General features: G+C 53.5%; 1 long non-coding RNA gene across 1 annotated transcript; it reads right to left on the bottom strand.

The window, feature by feature from the left end:
* Window positions 1-2,027: 2,027 nt before the first annotated feature.
* On the bottom strand, window positions 2,028-8,274 carry LOC140475437 (uncharacterized). Its single transcript, XR_011959972.1, has 2 exons — window positions 8,138-8,274; window positions 2,028-2,522 (listed from the first exon to the last, which is right to left on the bottom strand). It is a non-coding gene; the product is annotated as an uncharacterized lncRNA (long non-coding RNA).
* Between the last annotated feature and the right edge of the window lie 313 nt (window positions 8,275-8,587).

Genomic DNA, 8,587 nt, shown 5'->3' with positions numbered 1-8,587 from the left:
AGGGCTCTGCTAATGCAGCATCTTCTGGGGGTGTCACAATTCGGATCGAAATTTCTTCAACCCCCCCCCCCCCCCCCCTTTTTAATCCAAATGTGCAATAAATATTTACTCGATGCCAGATCCAGAGGGGTGTCGGGGTAGGTGGCAGAAGATGAGCAATACCTTTTGAGATTGTGCTTCCACCTTCAAGTCCCACCACCCTTCAGGAAGTGTGGCATTGTCAAGTATTTTTGTGTGTTCTCACACAGGGGACGTGGTCTTTTCTTCACCCCCCCCCACTCCTTGAGAAGGTGGGGGTGAGCTGCCTTCTTGAATCGCTACAGCATCTCCCCATGCCCCCCACCAACTATCTGATCTGGGCTGGTGCTGTTAAGGGAGTGAAACTGAAGGGACAGCCAAATCGGGATGGTGTGGGGCTTGGAGAGAGGAACTTGCGGTTGTTTCCATGTACCTCCTGGACGGAAGTGGACGTGGGTTTGGAAGGTGTTGTCCAGCCTCAGTGAGTTTCTGCCATGCATCTTGCAGATGGTACACACTGCTGCGACTGAGCGTCGGTGGGGGAGGGAGGGGGATGTGGGGCCCATCAAGTGGGGACTGCTTTGTCCTGGGTGGTGTGGAGCTTCTCGAGTGTTGTCAGAGCTGTCCCCCCCCCCCATCCAGGGGCAAGTGGGGAGTATTGCCTGACTTGTGCCTTGTAGATGGTGGACAGGCTTTGGGGGAGACAGGAGGTGAGGTATTCCATGCAGGATTCCCAGCCTCTGACCTGCTTTTGTAACCACTGGGCTTATATGGTGGGACCAGCTCAGTTTCTGGTCAATGGTAACCCTTATGAAGTTGACAGTGGAGGGATTCAGCAATGGCAACTACATTGTACGTCAAGGGGGTGATGGTTAGACTCTCTCTTGGAGATGGTAAACCCCAGGATGTTGACAGTGGGAGGTTTCAAGGGGGTGATGGTTAGACTCTCTTGTTGGAGACGGTAGCCCCCAGGACGTTGACAGTGGGGGGGAAGTCAGTGATGATAATACCATTGTATGTCAAGGGGGTGATGGTTAGACTCTCTTGTTGGAGACAGTAGCCCCCAGGATGTTGACAGTGGGAGGTTTCAAGGGGGTGATGGTTAGACTCTCTTGTTGGAGACGGTAGCCCCCAGGACGTTGACAGTGGGGGGGAAGTCAGTGATGATAACACCATTGTACGTCAAGGGGGTGATGGTTAGACTCTCTCTTGGAGATGAAAACTGGGCTGTGGTGTGAATGGGGGCGATCTCTTCAGGTGCCGATTAGAGGCAATCTCGTAAGCCGGGGGGGGGGGGGCACAATAATGCTCTGGGGATGTGGGTTTGAATCCCAAACTAGCAGCTGGTCGAAAGTAAATTCAAATAAATAATGGAACCTGGATTTGGAATCTCGTCAGATCACGACAACTGTAATTGATTGTGGTTTAAAAATACCCGAGGGGGTGGAGGAAAGGAGTTTGGTAACGAGGAAGGAAATCTGCCAGCTTTCATTTACATATAAACAGCAGCTTTCCCCTTGACCCATTTCTTGTTCCTGTCCCCAGAGAGAGAGACGGGGATCACTTTAAAAAGTGTGCCCCACAAAACAGAAAATGCTTGAAGCTTTTGGCAAGAGCCTACGTGAGGCCTCAGGTAGTTGATCAGTGGTTACAGGCTAAAGGAGACGGGGTGGGACTGAGATGGGGAGAAAGGTCTTCGCCCAGAGAGTGGGGGAGCCTGTGGAATCCTCTGGCCAGAACATTGAACGGAGTTGGATACTGTTCTCAAGGGGAGAAAGCGAGGAACAGGGGACTCAGTTGGACGATTGGTAGTATTGAATGGTGGAGTAGGGCTGAATGGCGGTCTCTCACTTCTGTTTTCCACAATGCCAGCTTTTGTCGTCCTTCAGGACATCGACTTTGCAGTGAGGGCATCAGGGTAGTGTTACCTCATGCCTTGGGGCACCCTTCCTGATCAATGACGTTTTGGGGTGTAGGATGGAGTGGGGGGGGGTGGGGTGGAATATGGATAATTTGAAGTTTGGATGGCATCACCATGCCCTCCCCATCCCCCTGGGGAAAGGAGGGGGGGGGGCAACTTGAACAAAAGCAGAATGGGAGGGTGGAGAGACTCTGGAGGGGATGGGGGAAGGGGGATGGGGGATGGGGGAAGGGGAGCAGGGGTCAGTCTCTGGCTTGTTTTATGTTAGCGGTAGTTTCCCCATCACCTCTCCCCACGCCCCTCCTTTCCATTTGCACCCACCCCCCCCCCCACAAACAACAACCCCCAAAATGACCAAGTGAAAAGACAGCAATCCATCGATTGAGCTACCCAGGTCACATCCCAGCTGTAGAGACCAGGGCAGGAAATTGGGAACGGCGTCCGGTTGCGAGGTGTCCCTCCTGAAGAGCTGGCCGGAGCAGGACTGTGCTGGGAGATGGGTTTGGGGGAGAAAACGGGGTAGGGGGAGGAGAGAGAGAGAGAGAGAGAGGAAACAGTCTGACATCTCCTTCCAGCAATGAGCCTAGAACAGATTGGAGTTCAGGAGAGAGAAGGTGGGATGGACGAGGGGGGTGATGGGGGAGGGGGGGTGCAGAGTAAGGAGAGGAAACAGAGGAGGAGGTGGGGGTGGGGGTGGGGGAAACATGATGAGGAAGACCAAAGCAACGTGGGGGAGGAGGGAGATTGAAGAATGTGACACGGGGGTGTTGAGGTGAGGGGGGTGAAAACAGTTATGGGAGGAGTGTTGGGTAGGGAGGTGAGGGAGGGATGAAGATGGGGGAGTATTGGTGAGGGAGGGATGAAGAAGGGGGAGTGTTGGTGAGGGAGGGATGAAGATGGGGGGAGTGTTGGCGAGGGAGGTGAGGGAGGGATGAAGATGGGGGAGTGTTGGCGAGGGAGGTGAGGGAGGGATGAAGATGGGGGAGTGTTGGGTAGGGAGGTGAGGGAGGGATGAAGATGGGGGAGTGTTGGTGAGGGAGGGATGAAGATGGGGGAGTGTTGGGGAGGGAGGGATGAAGATGGGGGAGTGTTGGGGAGGGAGGTGAGGGAGGGATGAAGATGGGGGAGTGTCGGTGAGGGAGGGATGAAGATGGGGGAGTGTTGGGGAGGGAGGGATGAAGATGGGGGAGTGTTGGGGAGGGAGGTGAGGGAGGGATGAAGATGGGGGGAGTGTTGGTGAGGGAGGTGAGGGAGGGATGAAGATGGGGGAGTGTTGGCGAGGGAGGTGAGGGAGGGATGAAGATGGGGGGAGTGTTGGCGAGGGAGGTGAGGGAGGGATGAAGATGGGGGAGTGTTGGCGAGGGAGGTGAGGGAGGGATGAAGATGGGGGAGTGTTGGGGAGGGAGGGATGACGATGGGGGAGTGTTGGGGAGGGAGGGATGAAGATGGGGGAGTGTTGGGGAGGGAGGTGAGGGAGGGATGAAGATGGGGGGAGTGTTGGTGAGGGAGGGATGACGATGGGGGAGTGTTGGGGAGGGAGGGATGAAGATGGGGGAGTGTTGGGGAGGGAGGTGAGGGAGGGATGAAGATGGGGGGAGTGTTGGGGAGGGAGGGATGACGATGGGGGAGTGTTGGGGAGGGAGGGATGAAGATGGGGGAGTGTTGGGGAGGGAGGTGAGGGAGGGATGAAGATGGGGGGAGTGTTGGGGAGGGAGGGATGACGATGGGGGAGTGTTGGGGAGGGAGGGATGAAGATGGGGGAGTGTTGGGGAGGGAGGTGAGGGTGGCGAGGAGGAGAGCATTGAGGGATGGGGCAAGAAGAGATGGTGAGGATTCAGGGAGGAGGGAGGGAGAGAGGCCAACATGAGGTTTGGGGAATGGATGGTGGGGATTGGACAGTATGGAAGATGTGGTGGTTGAGAGAGAGAGAGCGTAACAACGGGTTGGGTACAGGGGAGGACGGAGTGATTGTGAAAGGGGAGAGTGGAAATTAGAGATGGGGACAAGGATGAGGTAAATAGGGGAAGAGACAAGATGGTGATAATAGGAGAGAGAGAGAGTGAAAGAGAAAGGGGGAGAAAGAGAGAGAGTGGTTAATGGTGGGTAAGACGTGCTCATCAATCAGTAATGGGCAGCACCAAGCAAGGCATGCTGCATTGTGGGATACCACAGTGGGTCATGGGTAATACAGGGTCACCTCAATCAGCAACAACAACAACACCAGATCCTCACCCAGCACCTAACACTGAACCAAGACCAGCTCACTGTTCAGGAAGGAAGCTGCAGCGAGCTCACCAGCACTCCCAGCCCATCCAAATCCTACAGTCCCACTCGGCACCATCTAGAGGGAGCTTTACTCTCTATCTAACCCTGTCCCTGGGAGTGTTTGATGGGGGGACAGTGTAGAGGAAGCTTTACTCTGTGTCTAACCCCGTGCTGTCCCTGTCCTGGGAGTGTTTGATGGGGGGACAGTGTAGAGGGAGCTTTACTCTGTATCTAACCCCGTGCTGTCCCTGTCCCTGGGAGTGTTTGATGGGGGGACAGTGTAGAGAGAGCTTTACTCTCTATCTAACCCCGTGCTGTCCCTGTCCCTGGGAGTGTTTGATGGGGGACAGTGTAGAGGGAGCTTTACTCTGTATCTAACCCCGTGCTGTCCCTGTCCCTGGGAGTGTTTGATGGGGGACAGTGTAGAGGAAGCTTTACTCTGTATCTAACCCCGTGCTGTCCCTGTCCCTGGGAGTGTTTGATGGGGGACAGTGTAGAGGAGGCTTTACTCTGTATCTAACCCTGTGCTGTCCCTGTCCCGGGGGTGTTTGATGGGTGACAGTGTAGAGGGAGCTTTACTCTGTATCTAACCCTGTGCTGTCCCTGTCCCTGGGGAGTGTTTGATGGGGGGTCAGTGTAGAGGGAGCTTTACTCTGTATCTAACCCTGTACTGTCCCTGTCCTGGGAGTCTTTGATGGGGGGTCAGTGTAGAGGGAGCTTTATTCTGTATGTAACCCCGTGCTGTCCCTGTCCCTGGGGAGTGTTTGATGGGGGACAGTGTAGAGGGAGCTTTACTCTGTATCTAACCCCGTGCTGTCCCTGTCCTGGGAGTGTTTGATGGGGGGACAGTGTAGAGGGAGCTTTACCCTGTATCTAACCCCGTGCTGTCCCTGTCCCTGGGGAGTGTTTGATGGGGGGACAGTGTAGAGGGAGCTTTACCCTGTATCTAACCCCGTGCTGTCCCTGTCCCTGGGGTGTGTACCGGGAAGGGGGGGGGGAGGGGGGGAGCTGTAACCTCTATCCAGCCCTGAGCTCCAAGGTGCCTGTGTCAGGGGGGAGCCGAGTCCAGCTTCATCCTGGTTGGCTTACACTAAAAACCGCCCATTGACCTCCCACTGTTGGCTGTGCCCTGACAGTCACAGTACCCATGAGTCATTGTGGTGTCCACGGTCAGAGTAGATGAGGGTGCTCAGAGACCTTGCAAACACTGGGCACACAGAACAAAGTCAGACAATAACACTGCGAGTACAGGGCACAGAGAGGGAATATATCAATACAAACATGGAGATCTACGCACGTTTTAAAATAAATTCCACAGTGTGCACACACACACGCACACGCACACGCACACACACACGCGCAGTGGAAATTCCAAGTGTGTTTCTTTTTAAGCCCCACTGGTTGTCGCCAAGCAACCAATGTGGAATTTTCCAGGAAGTGCGAAGTCATGTTTGGTTTCTGCACATAAGTGTTTTTTTAATGACAGCGACAGAAAAAAAAGGAAGAAGGAAAAGTCCTTAAATAATAGGGAGACGTGGAGAGAACATGCTGCCGGGAAACTGGGGCCGTGCCTCAGCTGGCACCGAGCGAAACTCATCGCCTCGCACTCCTCAGGATCCATCGCAAGAGTGCCACGTTTCAAACTCTCACAGCAGCTTCCAGCACGTGGAGAAAAGGGCCGTTTGCAAGAGGCCGCCTCTTCGTTCCCTGTTTACCTGCCCCACCAATCGGAGCAAGCGGCACAGTTTTCTCCCCCCCGCGTTGCGAAGCGCTGGATTTGGTATTCTTGCACGTGTGTCCTGAAGCGTGTACGGTGAAAAGCTGGCGCAACATGTGTCTCCCTTTTCTAAAATAAAAGATCAGGGTAGGGTGAGATAAGGGGGGGGGAGGAGGTTGGAGGTTTGGTATTGGTGGTCGGGGAAAGGTGAGGGCAGAGGTGATTCAGGGTCAGGACTTCCTCAATCAGGCACTTACTCTGCCAATTTGGATACGGTAGGGAAATTGGGGGGAGCTCCATGTCCCTGCCTTTTACCCCCCACTCCTGCCCAAATACCCTCTATTCCCTTCCTGAATAAAAATCTGCCTCAGCCTTGAATATCCTGATTGTCCCAGCCTTGAAAAAAATCCCACAGACTCACTCCCCTCAGAGAGAGAAAAAATAAAATCCCTCCTCATCTCTGTCTTCGATCCCTCACTCGGAGATGATGCTCCCTCTGGCCCCTATAGACTCTCCTACGCACAGAGGGGGGAAACACCCTCTCCACATCTCACCCTGTCAACATCCCCCTGAGAACATTCACCGAAAGAACAGTGGAGACTTGCAGACCAGAAACAAGAGCAGAAATCGCTGGAAAAGCTCAGCAGATCTGGCAGCATCTGTGGAGAGGAAGCAGAGTTAACATTTCGGGTCCGGTGACCCTTCCTCGGAATCCGACGACCCCAGAACGTTAACTCTGATTTCTCTCCACAGATGCTGCCAGATGAGTTTTTCCAGCAGTTCCTGTTTTTTTTGTCCTGAGATTCTTGGACCCTTTCGCCGAGGTCACCATTTTTCTTAACTCCGATGAGGTAACAGGTCCCAACCGACTTGACCTCGCCCTCATAAGAGAGTCCCTCCATCCCCCAGGCTCAGGCAGGGCCCTGAAACAATTCACGGGGCGAGCAAAACCCGCCGACCTTTACACTCTGTCCCCCTTTGTGATAAAGGCCGACAGCCCAGTTGCCGTGACAATGACCTGCTCTTGGGGGTGTGAGCGTTTTCTTTGGGGGGGGGGGATTGACGGACGAGGAGTCCGGAACTGGAGGGGCATGGGTTTAGGGTGAGAGGGGGCAACATTTTCCCCCAGAGGGTGGTACGTGTATGGAATGAGCTGCCAGAGGACGTGGTGGAGGCTGGTACAATGACAGCATTTAAGAGGCATTTGGATGGGGACATGAATAGGAAGGGTTTGGAGGGATATGGGCCAAGTGCTGGCCTAATGGAACGAGATTAATTTAGGGTACCTGGTTGGCATGGATGTGTTGGACTGAAGAGTCTGTGTCCGTGCAGTACATCTCTGTGACTCTAAATGGGACTAGCTTGGATTAGGATATCTGGTCGGCATGGATGACTCGGGCTGAAGGGTCTGCTTCCATCTCTATGGCTCTCAAGTCCCTCAGCGCTGTAGCTTTCCATTGAAATAACGTTGAGCTTCTCTGCGCTTCCCTCCAAGGTGTGCAACCTCACCTTTCCCCCAGGTTTCTGTCCATGCCCTTCACATATGATGGTGAATACGGGGAGCAAGGGAAACCCAGGGGAGAGAGAGAGGGGGGAGGAGGAGGAGGAGAGGGCTGGGAACTGGAAGAGAAGGGGTTGGAGAGGATAGGCCCAGGAGGAGGAGAGGGCTGGGGAAGAAGCGTACTTTGGGGACTATCGTTCTTTCACGCCCAGCAACACTAGTGACAGCACGACCAGACAGAGCGAAAGCAGCAACACAAGAAAAGCGACAGGCAAAAGGCACTGAGTGAGCAGGACAAGAAATGAAGGACTCCCCGAATTCGGTTTTTGTTCAAAGAAAGCATCGGCTTCACAGTCAATGATGACACTGACAGACAACGGCACAAACCCACAATACCACAGGTTCAAAGGACGTGGATGGGGAAGACTTGGGGATGGGGAGGAGAGAGGGTCGGGGGGGGTTGGGGGTCATTGAAACGAAAATAAAGCAGCCACCCAGAACGCAATATCATGAAAGACAACATCGAATCCACTGGAACCACGGGCAAAAAAAATAAATCAATAAACAAACAAAGGAAGAAAAATAATGCACAGCACAACTGCAAAATATACTGTTTTGTCATGCAACGTAGCGAGAATGTGAACATGACACTTTAGATAGGTCTTATTGCAAATCTCTGCATAGAAAAACACCTAATTCCGACGATATAACTTACTGGGACGAGCTTCTTGTGTCCCGTGACAGATTTAAGGAGCGTCGGAGGGTGTGACGCTGTGTGAGTGTGGCTGCTGTCGCCTGCAGACTTTATATTTTTGTGGTGGGGCCCGTGATTTTGTGTTTTAAAATGAGAACACATAAAGAGGGAAGGATAACAGAAGGCAGAGAGAGGGAGGAGGGGGGGGGGGGGGAAGGGCGAAGGGAGGGGGGGAGGGAATGTCAGTGAAGGACGAAACAAAAATGGAAATTAAAAGCAGAGAAGGGGAAAAAAATCCATTGTCAACATTGCTTTTTGCCCTTGTATACTTTGAGATTTTTTTTTCAAAAAAAGAAAAATTAGGGTGGGTTAAGGGGACGAGGGGGTGGGAGAGTCACTCACGGGTAACACGACAAAGGGGGAGGGGGGGGGCTAGGAACACGCAACTTAGCTTCAAATGAAAAGAAAATG

The sequence above is a fragment of the Chiloscyllium punctatum genome, unplaced genomic scaffold (assembly GCF_047496795.1).
Source record: "Chiloscyllium punctatum isolate Juve2018m unplaced genomic scaffold, sChiPun1.3 scaffold_1650, whole genome shotgun sequence".
Taxonomy (NCBI): Eukaryota; Metazoa; Chordata; class Chondrichthyes; order Orectolobiformes; family Hemiscylliidae; genus Chiloscyllium; species Chiloscyllium punctatum.
Note: the sequence above shows the minus strand (reverse complement) of the source record. Positions and strands in the feature narration are given on the sequence as shown.